Source organism: Octopus sinensis, linkage group LG8 (genome assembly GCF_006345805.1).
Source record: "Octopus sinensis linkage group LG8, ASM634580v1, whole genome shotgun sequence".
Classification (NCBI taxonomy): domain Eukaryota; kingdom Metazoa; phylum Mollusca; class Cephalopoda; order Octopoda; family Octopodidae; genus Octopus; species Octopus sinensis.
Window position 1 is genome coordinate 98,149,092 of NC_043004.1, and position 13,331 is coordinate 98,162,422.

The window sequence follows — 13,331 nt, forward strand, 5'->3', positions numbered from 1 at the left end:
CTTGTTGGTGCTCAAAATCATGAAAGCCCCGTTTTGACGGATGCGGCCCAAGCACTTTGCGTGAGAGTATCAGCCGCACGACTGGTTTTAAGAATATGGTTCAAAATTGCATTTTCTATTTTAGAGAGTCAGCAACTGCTTTGAGTAATTATTTAGATCCTATTCACAAAAGATATATTCACAAAATTTCTAAAAAATATGTATATCCGAGGCCCTGCAGTAACATTAATCATTATTTTAATGCAGCAAAACTATCTCCAAGGAATCCTTTCCCCAACATATTTCTTGTTTTCGATATCAATCAAATTTGTAAATGAAGACCATCAACCAAAGCTCTTTGCTGTATTGCACCATTAGTACGGTTTTGTCTTCTAGATCAATGAGAGAAAGTCGAAAATTAGGAAATTAGAAAACCTACAATGATTCGCATTTTATGTAAGCAAAACATAGCTGTATTTTTCGAGAGCATGATGTGGATAATCAAGTTAAAACGGATTAGGTTGCCATCAGATAACAGTTCGTGGTTATGTCGATGATGTGCCATTGACAGATGTGAATCAGATACATCACAGGCATGAATTGTACTCTAAGAATAATGTTGTATTCATAATGCTGGTACTTATTTTAAAACTTGTGTGATTTACTTGAAATACACAACATACGTGTGTGTGTGTGTATGTGGGTAAAAAGGGTAGTCAAAATTTCAGATAATTCATTTTAACGCTTTGATCCATTTATGAAGAGTTTACTAAATGAATTTTATAGAAAGTTTCTTGGTTTTTATACAAATGGAGAGGAAACATTCTATCAAATTTATCTGGCAATCTTCATGAATGAAGGAAAGCGCTAATAAAGAATTATCCAAACGTCTGAGTGCCTCCTTTTTCTTAATATACAATATTTGTACATCACTTCAAACACTCTATTCATACACACACACATGCATACACTCACACACACACACACACACGCACCCACGTACACATACATACATACATATTATACATAGGTGACTTAATATAAATGATTTTCGTCATTTCTTTCTCTTTTGCCTGCGTCGTTTGCCTTTTAAGTGCTTTGGTTTTGCTGGGATCTTCCCTTTTAGTAGAAACGAATAGCCAACATTTTTGACTGCTATTTCTAAATTCGGTGTGAGTGAGGCAAATCTTTGCTAAACCCTTAATTACTTAGTATTACATTATATATATTATATATATATATATAGCTATATATATATATATATATATATAATATTATACCCGTAATATTAGAGCCACTTTGAATATGTTAACTCTATGCTAGAAATAGGTCCGACCGGTAAAAGTCGCCGACGATATTCCACATAGAAATAGCACCACAGTCAACGCTGTAGTAATTTAATTTCATAGCGTTGACTGTGGTGCTATCTATGTGGAATTATCGTCGCGACTTTACCGGTCGGACCTATTTCTAGCACTAATTAACATATTCAAAGTTGGCTCTCTAATATTTACGGATAAATATGAATTTGTGTCCCCGGTTTTTTGTGCTAGGTCGCTTGGTGTTAAAATAAGGGTATTACTTAATTAATATCTATAATTTTATGCACCCTCATTATTGAATATATATATATATACACATACACACATATATAGCTATATTATATATTAGTATATATATATATATATATACTATATATATATATATATTAATATATATATATATATATATATATATAATATATATATTATATATACATATGCCTACATACGCACATCCGTATGGGTATGCATATGCGAAAATATAGTTTCAGTAACGATTGACAAATACCACTGAAATACCTAATGACGCGTAAAATGGTGTTTACTTGAAGTTGAAAATATCTCACAAAATTATATTCAGTGTTTCACGTACCCAGTCATCAAACAGCCATGAGTACTTTGAACACTTGAAGGATTTATAAGTCTCTATAAACGGTCCAGCGATAATTACTTAGTAAGTCACTAAATAAAGATTTTGTGCAGTTGCTGTATCCAGGCAATTATTTCATTTAAATAACAAATCTTTAGGATGGAAACGATTGTTCTTAACGGGAAAAAAAACTTAATTATTGACGTGAGTCGAAATTAAATGAAGTACAATAACAAAGGTCACCTCTACGCGTGGAAATTGTTGTAATAAAAGCAACGGTAGAGGAAAACAAACACTTTTAGAAAATAAGATTGAAAACTATGTCGTAAAACAGAAGAATGATAATCAAAGTTAAGATTAGAGCGAAAGAGTATCACGAAAAACAGGAAAATAGAAATCAGAAAAATTAATGATCATACGAGGAGAGAGTTGCAAAAAGTGAAACATATACAAGGCAAAAAGAGAGAGATTAAACAAATTAGGGAAGAAACGAGTGTGAGAAGAAATTTTTTAAAAATGGCAAGAAAGGGAGAAGCTGGATAAATATATATCATTTGTTACAAGTGGCAACTTCTATTAAATGACAAAGTCTTCAAGAAAATTGCATAAAAGTCGAATGCGAAGTCGAAGGAATATTTTCAGAATTACAAAATTACTGAAAACACTTCCAATGTATTCAAAGTTATGATAAAGCATTAAAGCACATGTGATAATGAAAAGTGGCAATGTTAATATACTAATTATTCAGTTAAACAGATCTCTCAATCAAAATCTTCGAAGAATTTATACAATAGTTCAATAGTTTTATTTTACTATCCAGGGTCGATTTATTTGAAATAGGATAAATTTATTTTTTACTAAAGAATTGCACATTTAGTAGAACGGTGGAAGTTTCCATGTCTATATGGATTTTTCTTTCAAAACTTAAGCTATTGGATTTTGAAAGGTACAGCAACAGTTACTTTTAATTGGCGTACAATGTTTAGTTAAACTCTTTGTGTACTTCAAGGAATGTTTGTGTAGATAAAATTTCGACCACAAGACGTCTTCTATAGCTCCCGTGTAAGTTCTGTATGTACGGCTGTTATCTACCCAGACTTTCACCCGAAAAACAACTCCCTTTCAGGCAATTGCCAAATAAGAGGTAAGTTACTAGAACGTTAAGAATTGCACTTAAGGTTGTCATCAAATCATTAGAAATATCGAAATTTCTCACATTATGCTGGTTAAATATTAAGCCTTGTTTGTAAACCTGCTTAATATGAAAAGATTCAATAAATCTAATGATTTTATGACAGCATAAGTGCAATAGTAAATATCCTATTAACTGCCATCGTATTGGCAAATCATTGATTAAGTGAGTTGCTTACAGGGCTAAGGTCCAGGTTGATAATAGCCTGTTATATAACATTTACGCCAGACCCACAGAGAATAGCAAGAAGACGAGCTTTAGCTCTCTAATTTCTCCTCTAATCAATCTATGAACTACGCTTATTGTCGGTTCATATTTGATACAAGTTATCTATTACAACAATTAATATGTTTATTACCATTTTCTTTTCTTTTTCTATTCTATCTCTTCTGTTTGGCCTTTCTTCATCTTATTCCCCGTCTGTCTATTTGTCTTCTATATGCAGCTCCGCTTTCTTCATGGCACACTTATTTGTTTAATTTTGCAGTCCTTATTTGCTTGTTTCCGACATTATCACGTGTCGTGTTTTCTCTTCAGTTCTTACTTTTTATTTTTATCTTTCACGACATGTTTCCTTCAAAATTTGATTTCTGAAAGACTTGTTTCTTTTCTCGCTGTATTACAACTATTTTCACGCTAATAGGCAATCTTAACCATTCTTCGATTGGTAGAAGAGTTTCGACTCGCTTTTTAGTATATATATATTTCTCTGATATGCTTAATCATTATAATCCAACAAATTAAAATCACTTTGAAAAGGTATAAGCATTTGAACAATCGGCTTTAAATGTTTATTTGATGACTTACTAAATAACTATTACTGTACAAGTCTAATATATATATATATATATATATATATATATATATATGTATATAATAAGCAATCATATACTTCAAAATACAGCTTTCTGATGTGTGGTTACTCGGAATTCAGAGTAAGAGTTTCTATAGTCTTTTCAACTTTAACATATATGTGTATGTGCATGTGTTCGTATATACATACAGCTGTGTATGTGTGCGGTGTATGTGTACGCGCACGCACACACACACGCATACGGACGCACGCACACGCGCGTGCTTTTGGTCCCGTAGGCTGTAAGGATTTATCAAAGGAAACAAACATGTATATATACATACACACGTATATATTTGCATATATATATATATATATATATATATATATGGTGTGTGTGTGTGTGTGTGTGTGCATGTATGTGTACGTGTGTGTATGTGTGTGTTTGTGTGTCGAACACATACACTCACATATATACATAATTTTGTTTCTGTTGGAATATTTGAAAGAAATGTAAATATGAAACGCTAGAAGTATCGTCGGTAAATCAATTATTTATAGGAACTCAAACTGTACAAGGAAGAGAAAGAAAGAAAAAGTGCGTAGGGGCGGGGGATGAAAAAGGAAAGAGAAGCGAACGATTGTCTGTGAGGCTGTCAGCAGTTGGAAAAGAAAGAAAAAATAAATATTTTAAACAAATTAGAAAATAAAATTATCTATAGATTTATTAAAGAAACTATATCAACGATATATTTAATTTGAAGATGAAGGGAAAATCGGCAAAGTGTAAATGTATAAGTGTATATTATGTATAAAAGTTTTTCTAAAGATAATTTATATATAAGCTGCATATAACCTGTAGGCCACTTGTAAAAAGCAAAATAAGGAAACGTGGGATATACTACTACAGAACCTTCTAAAACTAGAAGCTATAATTAAGCATTTTCTGTCCTTACTAGCGGTTGAGCGTCCATCACTGACAAGATCAAGGAAGGTCAAAATCACGTGATCTGGTGGTCTCATCGCTGGGATTTATCGCTCCTCTAGCGATAGAAACAAAAGTGCATTTAGCATCAAAAGCCAATATCAGAGTTTCTCTCATGATATCTTCAGCAGTTTACTATGTTCCAGCAGAACGTGCTGTGAGGATAAACATTGCCCCAAATAAGATTGTCTGTGACGTCAATCGAACTACGTCGATATATGTAATCATAAACCATTATTTCAAGACTATGTTTATTCAACCTTATAAGAATGAAGGAGACCTTAAAATAATGAGACTCTAAGATATAAAAGATTAATAAAGAAGCGTATAAAACATACACTGACATTTTCAGCTACTAAACAGATATCACTATCGTTTCAACACTTCTACTTGTCAACTAAATTAAAAGCTCCTTGTCAATATACCGGTAGCACGAGCTAAACATTTGCGCCATTCCACCAATACCACCTTATCATTATAAAAGTTAACATCGAATATAGTTAGTCAGCCAATGTTGGTGTGTTTACGTCCACGTAGCTTAACGGTTCGGCAAAAGAGACCGATAGAATAAGTACTAGGATTTTTTTTTAAATGAGCCTGGAGTGAATTTTTTCGGCTAAAACCCTTCAACACAGTGCTCCAGCATGGCTGTAGTCAACTAACTGGAACAAAATAAAAGCTTATAAATATAGGCCTCATTTAACATTTGAATACCATACCAAGGAGATTAGAAATAAATCGATCGTGTTTTCTTTTTTGTGCTTATCAATTATTTAACGCAGGTACTAAATAGTACTTAAGTGAAAATTGTAACTTTATTTCTACATTTCATATAAGAACATTAAATCCCCCTCAATGTAGTACTTAACTGAACTAGATCACAAATTTCTCAGAAGTGCTTTAAACCACGAACGATGAAAATTTGGGAATGGAGAATCATTAACGTCATTTATTATCTTCCATTGAATATCGAATTTTATATGATTATCTTACAAATGCCGGACTCCAAGTTGTCTTAAAATGCAGCTTCAATAAAATTATCTATGTATGTGCGTGAGTATGTGTGTGAGTAGTATGTATTGTGTGTGTGTGTGTGTGTGAAAAGGAGGAGCAGGAAGAGGAGGTGAAGAAGAAGGAGGAGGAGAAGGAAAATAAAATTTAGAGTAGGAGAAAAGCGCAATATAAATAGATGTTGGGGAGCAGAAGAACGACAAATGAAGGAAGAGGGGAAAGAAAGAAAACTTAAATATTGTTGTGCTCCTGCTCCAGCATAGCCACAAAAATTGATTAAAGCCAGTAAAATAAAATTTAAAAAGTGCATAAAAAACTAATTTTGCCCTTCACTCCACTGACGCAGCAGTTTATAAATATAATTATTTTCATTGGGCGGAGAGAAAGATAATGCATATTGTGTGATTAATTTTCTAGACTCAAATTGAATACAGCGGTGAATATATGTGGCGTATGTTCTGATTAAATTCTTCTTCTGAAATTAAGTAGATGGGGGTGTCTATTGAATATCAAACTGATTGCGATATTCATGTGGAATATTTTATATCTCTAACTATTGGCAGAGTATTTAGTATTAGAATAAAGATACTTATGACGAGATCTGTTCGGACTATAAGACTAAAGATGGCGAGGTTGAATCTTAGAAATTTTCGTTAGCGTTGTTTACGAGGATTTTGATTGCTTGTAGTGCTTCTTCTGCACTTATTAAATTTTGTTCTTCAACTGCTAACGCTCAGCGAATCACGATGACATTAAACGATCTTTTGAAAGTGTCTTCATTTGAGGACATAACATCTCCAAATATTCATATTTAAAGATGTTAATGAAAGTTTCCCTGAAATTATCGACGCAGTAAACATTTATAACTGCTAAACTAAGTACAATATCATGAAATAAGCTACCATTCAAGTTATATATTTGAGAAGGGATTAAACTCTATTTCGACAACTATGTAAGAAGGAAGCACTCCGTCGGTTACACCGACGAGGGTTCCGGTTGATCCGATAAACGGAACAACCTGCTCGTGAAATTAACGTGTAAGTGGCTGAGCACTCCACGGACACGTGTACCCTTAACGTAGTTCTCGGGGATATTCAGCGTGACACAGAGAGTGACAAGGCCGGCCCTTTGAAATACAGGTACAACAGGAACAGGAAGTAAGAGTGAGAGAAAGTTGTGGTGAAAGAGTACAGCAGGGATCACCACCATCCCTGCCGGAGCCTCGTGGAGCTTTAGGTGTTTTCGCTCAATAAACACTCACAACGCCCGGTTTGGGAATCGAAACCGCGATCCTTCGACCGCGAGTCCGCTGCCCTAACCACTGTGCTATTGCGCCTCCACCCCATACTTAATATTCAAAAGGAGTAAGTATTTTACTTTTGTAAGTGAGTGTAATCTGGCTCGAATCTTTTGGAAAACAGTTACATCTGGAAATTTAGACTGCTCTAGAATCAAATCTAGAGAATCTTGTTATTGAATACCTGCACAAACATTAAGACAAAGAATACTGGTGCAAAATTCCCATCGAAACATGTCAAGTGTAAGCATAAAAAGCCAGATATTTTACATTTATACCAATAATAATTGGTGCATTTGGTTTTTGTGAGTAAATGCCTAACTGAAAGTTAGGATGAGCTTGGATTTTCAGGAGAAGAAATCAGTCATGTAACTCGCATAATATAAACGCAATCTGTAAGTGCAACAGTAAAGATATGCAACTGTTCTCTGCAGCTTAAGATTTTACATTGTCTTCGTTATATGTATTCCAAAGACGGTGCTTTCTGTCTTTATAAAGAAGAACCTAAAAAATTTCAAAGGGACGGAAACACGCATAAACACAGCCCTGTGTTTGGATTTGGTAGATGGAAGCAAGAAGCACGTCGTATATATATATATATATATATGTATATATATATATATAAATTGAAGTAATATTTTTATCACTCTGTAAGATCCACACCTTAAACACAATATGGACAATTTTTCACTGTCAAATGTTTCAAGGAACATAAAGTTTCCTCCATCCGATTTATATTGGTATATGAAATTAAATTAAATTAAATTGTGACATTAGTAACATAGTATTGTAGAAGATAATTTTACATCACTAGTGGACGTGAATATGCATCTGTTTTCTTCTACCGCCTCATGTATTATAGAATGATTGTTCACTAGTATATACCATAACACATTGAGAATATCTTGAATACTTCAAACATATTGCGGTGTTATTCAAATAACGAACATTATTAAAGAAAAATTTCAGAACTGGTGATAAAATGTTGTCTTTCTACAAATAGGGTGATTTTTATCAAGTTAGTTATAACACCTACGACTTGTAATATCTACTAGAAACAGGACAGGCTTTGTGAAAAGCTTTTCCTATATTAGTTGGTGCTATAAAATATACCGAAATATACGAGTACTTAAAAACTTTATTAAAAATCACACTTCAGTGGACAATAAGCAATGTATTTACTTGTTGTGGAGTATATGCTATATAAATCTTTGAGAAATTCTTTAATTTTCAATTAAATTTGTTGGCGTTGATTGAAAATTCTGCTTGGAATGGAGTGATACAATGTAGAATGTACTGAAAATTAATTTTTACTACGCATAACGCATCTAATACTTAATATATTATGTTATAAGTTATTGATTTCTATGCAGTATTGACTTATAGCCTTCTACTTTTAGTTTTTGGTTTCATTATTGGAAATATTGCCGCTGATTTTAATGACTCGTTTGTTCCATTATTTAAACGAATTTTTTTAATGTTTTTAAATACAATATTGTGCTGAATTTATTGACTCATGTAACACTTTGAATCAACATTTGACATTTTGAAGATAGAAGTAATTCATAAAATTGTAATCCTCCATGCCACATATATCTCTGTCAAGTTAAAATGGACCAATATTTTCCATGAAATATAGATGATGTACTGTCAGAAAACGAACAAGATTATTTTGTAACTATGTTTTCAATGATCCGTATAGAAAAAGTTCTGTTTGGTGCAGTTCTGTACACTATTCACAATTGTTACACGCTTTTCTGTCCTGTCCCTGAAGGATTCAGAGTCTTTTGTTATTTGTACTTGTAGAAGTTGTAAGTGTGCCAGGTCAGCTATGATCTGTTTTACTGGACCTATAGACCTTCTCTCTTTGTAGTCGTCAGAGAAATAAGGATTTCCACTAATTCAGTTGCTTGTTGATAACCGCATATTTTCTTGCTGCTTCGCCTAAAACAGAAATTTCATTTTTAAAGTTTACATAAACACGAGTTTTCTTTTTGTTTTGAAATCTTTTCTAACACAAAAATGAAATAGAGACAGGAAATACTTAATCTATTATCTAACTAATCGTTGCTCTATAAACTATTGAGCTATTGGAGTTCTTCATGAAAATTTCTAGATTTAAGCACGAAGTAGAACTTCCTCCTTAGAAAATATAAGATTCACCTCTCGATGACGTGTACATGGAATTTTGTAAGCGCGTGTCAATTTCGGAACTCGATAGCTTTCACCACGAAAATAAACATATTTGCACCTGAACAGGTCGTTGCCATATGGGGCCACCATTACAGACCTGATAAGGATATCAGTATGAACAACATGAAGAGAATAGTAATAATGACCTCAAGATTTAGCACGCGATGAATTTTAAGGAGTGGAGGTTAATTGTATTGTTATATATGTTATAAATTTATGATTGCATGTTTTATAAATAACTAAGGACTGAAGTTAAACAGTTTCATCATAAACATCTGAGAGGTTTAATAAAGTTCGCTGATTAGATATTACAAGTTGTGTGCTTACAAGAAGCAAATCAATTCTATAAATGCTTCTGCAATATAGCCTAACAAACGAGCTTTTCTCTATTACACAATAAGCACAAACATAACTATATACATGAATACACACACATGACAGAAGTAAATAGATACCCTTATACTACTTAAAATGTATTTCAATCTGAAATTATACTTTCAAATTATTTATTAATTATTATACCATGAATATTTAATATTTAGTAGACATGCCCTTTGCATTTTTGAATGCATGGACTCTATTAGGCATGCTACTGATAAGATGAATATTCTCTTGAGGAATTTTTTGCCAGGTTTCATGCAGGGATTTCAAAAGAGTACCCTTTGAATATGCTTTGTTGTTCTTTCTATGAAATTTTCTGTTCATTATAACCCAGAGGTGTCCAATAGGGTTCATGTCTGGTGACTGGCTTGGCTATGGAAGTTTTTTTAATTCCTTTCTCTTCAACTAATCTTGGATTTTTAGGTGTGTGACAAGGAGATCCTTCTTCTATAAAGAGTATTCTTTAATTATTACAACACTGGAAATATTGGAAGGAGTCCTTTCTACAATATGGACACATATTTATCTGAGTCTATGATTCCATCACACTCCACCAGTTCTGATCGACTATTGCTCCAAATTGCTCCCCGTGCCATCACAGAATAACTGCCGAGTTTCACTGTTGGCTGCGATCTTTTGACATCGAATTCTTGATCACAGAGTCCCCAGACCCACACTCGACTACTATCAGCAAATTTGGAATCATCAGAGAATATGAGAGTGTCACAATGCTAGTGGCTTCTCTATCATCTGCCCAGTCTTTTCTCCACTTTATATTGGCTGGTCGAAGAAGTGGCTTCCTTCTTGCTGCTCTGCCATAGTAGCCAAATTTGTGGAGATTCCTGACAGCTGTCCTGGGATTAACATCAACTTGTTCTATGTCAGAGGCATTGTCAGATGGCCGTGGGCGAGTTAATGCGGACTTCTTGCCCTCCCTGGTGAATTGAAAAATCGCTCTATTACCTGTAGAATGTGGGATCCAAAGGTTTTCTGCAATTTTACTCTTACTAGGTCCACCTTCAGAGTGACTCACAATACGGCCTCTTTGAAATTCTGACAGTTCCAATCCTTCTTTTGTACATGGTATGATTAAACAGTCACATATAGAACCTGAAACGTAAATACGTCAATTAATAAAGAATATAAATCTTTCCAAGTTAATAGAGAAATAAAACCTTTCCAGTAAAAAGACACCACATAAAACGATGTTTTATGTGGTGTCTTTTTACTTCTGACATGACTGCAGTCAAATGACAAACAATAAAAGAAGAAAAAAGTAATAACAGACTATAATATATATATATATATATATATATATATATATATATATATATATATATACACCCACACATATATAGTCTATCTATCATGTGTGTGTGTGTGTGTGTATTTTTATTTAGCAGCAGTATCAGTGTGACCCAAGGTCCGAGAGTTTTTGTGCGTTGGCACTTATCAAGTGCCACGAAACTCTCGGACCCTCGGACGTTGAGGTACCCTATTATTTCTGCTAAATAAAAATATCATTTTACACATATTTTGAGTACTACTTTTTCTGTTTGTATCACCATACCTATACATGTATGCATGCATGTATGTATGTCTGTGTGTGTGCATACTCTTAAATGCTAATTTAAAACGTGTTTGTATACAAACATTAACTTAAGAACGGACGTAAGATATCTATTTTGATAACTTCACTGTGACCTCGGTGTTCCGCTCAAACCGGGTTAGGGAATAGGGGTGTGTGTGTCATAAAATTTCTCGTATATATTAATTTACATGATTGGGATGAGTAGCAGAAACAGTAGTGGTAGTAGTAGTAGTAGTTGTAGTAGTAAGGGGAGGTGGAGGAGGAGGATCAGGAACAACAACTACAGCAATAGAGGCAGCAGCAGCAACAGTAACGGCGGTAACAGCAGCAGTAGCAGAAGAAGAAGAAGAAGAAGAAGAAAAAAAGAGAAGAAGAAGGAAAAAAGAGATGAAGGAGAAGAAGAAAAAAAAAGAAGAAAAAAAAGAAAAGAATAATAGAAGAAGAAGAAGAGAAAAGAAGAAGAAGAAGAGAAGAAAATGAGAAGAAAAAGAATAAGTAGAAGAAAATAAGAAGAAATAGTAGAATTAAAGAAAAAGAAGAAGAAGAAGAATAAGAGAAAGAGAAGAAGAAGAAGAAGAAGAAGAAGAAGAGAAGAGAAGAAGAAGAAGAAAAGAAGAAGTCAATGATAGTGATGGTAGTCTGTCCGTAATGCTGGAATGGGGAGATAAATATGCTTCTGAAAATTCTACCAAGGCAGAACATGATTAGTGAAGAAGTGAAGTGAAAAAAAAAAATTAACGATAAACAAATTAGGATTAAATGAGGATTAAAAAAGCGGGTGGGTGGGTGTTATGTAGGCAAAATAATAAAACTTCTGATGAAGAAATAAATCGAGGTGTGGAAAAGTGGAAGTTCAAAGGTGATCGTAACAAGCATGGAATAAGCATGTTTGTGAATATAGAATCTCTATGCACAGCGTCTAAATTATATTATATTGATATGGCTTTTGAGATCAAAGTCGTTAAGATTTTGAAATGAGATGAGTTCCGTCCTATAACAGTTATAATTGCAAAGGTTGCGTGTATTGTGGCTGAATATAGTTGCGTTAGGTGAAATATCAAGTAATCATTAATTACTACACTACATTTTATAATAGCAGGAACAACTTTTAAATTTAATGGTTCTAGATTTTATAGAAACTTAAATTCTATATTTTATAGAAAACATTCTATGAAACTAAGATACATTAACAGTTTATGATTGGTATTTCAGCTCAGTTTTAACTCATATGGTTCTTTTGTGACTAAGTGGATTTAGGTTGTATTAAATGGTAGAATTAGCTTCAGCACTGAAATGGAAGTTATGTGATATACAGCTCGGTGGCCCCCGCTAAGAAGATAATGTGCGAGTTTATGTCCCGTGAATAAATACTGAAATAGGTTTGGCAAAATAACTCCGTCTTTACTCTTTTACTTGTTTCAGTCATTTGACTGTGGCCATGCTGGAGCACCGCCTTTAGTCGAGCAAATCGATCCCAGGACTTATTCTTTGTAAGTCTAGTACTTATTGTATCGGTCTCTTTTTGCCGAACCGCTAAGTTACGGGGACGTAAACACGCAAGCATCTGTTGTCAAGCGATGTTGGATGGCAAACACAGACACAAAACCATATACACACACACACACACAAACACACACACACACACACACATATATATGTATACATGTATACAACGGGCCTTTTTCAGTTTCCGTCTACCAAATCCACTCACAAAGCTTTGGTCGGCCCGAGGCTATAGTAGAAGACACTTGCCCAAGGTGCCACGCAGTAGGACTGATCCCGGAACCATGTGGTTGGTAAGCAAGCTACTTATATATATATATAAATATAATGTGTGTATATTTATATACATACACACACATCGAAGTCACACGTCAATATCTGTCTGCTGGTTCTTCCAAATGTACGTGATAGCAATTAGGTCATATAGCCCCCAAGAATGTCTGCGAATACATATTTATATCATCGAATGTAAACAGCTACGTCCGCATACGTGTT

General features: G+C 33.8%; 1 long non-coding RNA gene across 1 annotated transcript in view; it reads left to right on the forward strand.

Annotated features, from left to right (window-relative positions):
* The first annotated feature begins 4,247 nt into the window (after window positions 1-4,247).
* The window catches only part of LOC118764641, a 10,442-nt gene continuing 1,358 nt past the window's right edge, over window positions 4,248-13,331 (forward strand). Inside the window, exons 1-2 of the long non-coding RNA XR_005000459.1 lie at window positions 4,248-4,270; window positions 11,815-11,828. This is a non-coding gene — a long non-coding RNA (uncharacterized LOC118764641). The remainder of the gene's footprint in view (window positions 4,271-11,814; window positions 11,829-13,331) is intronic.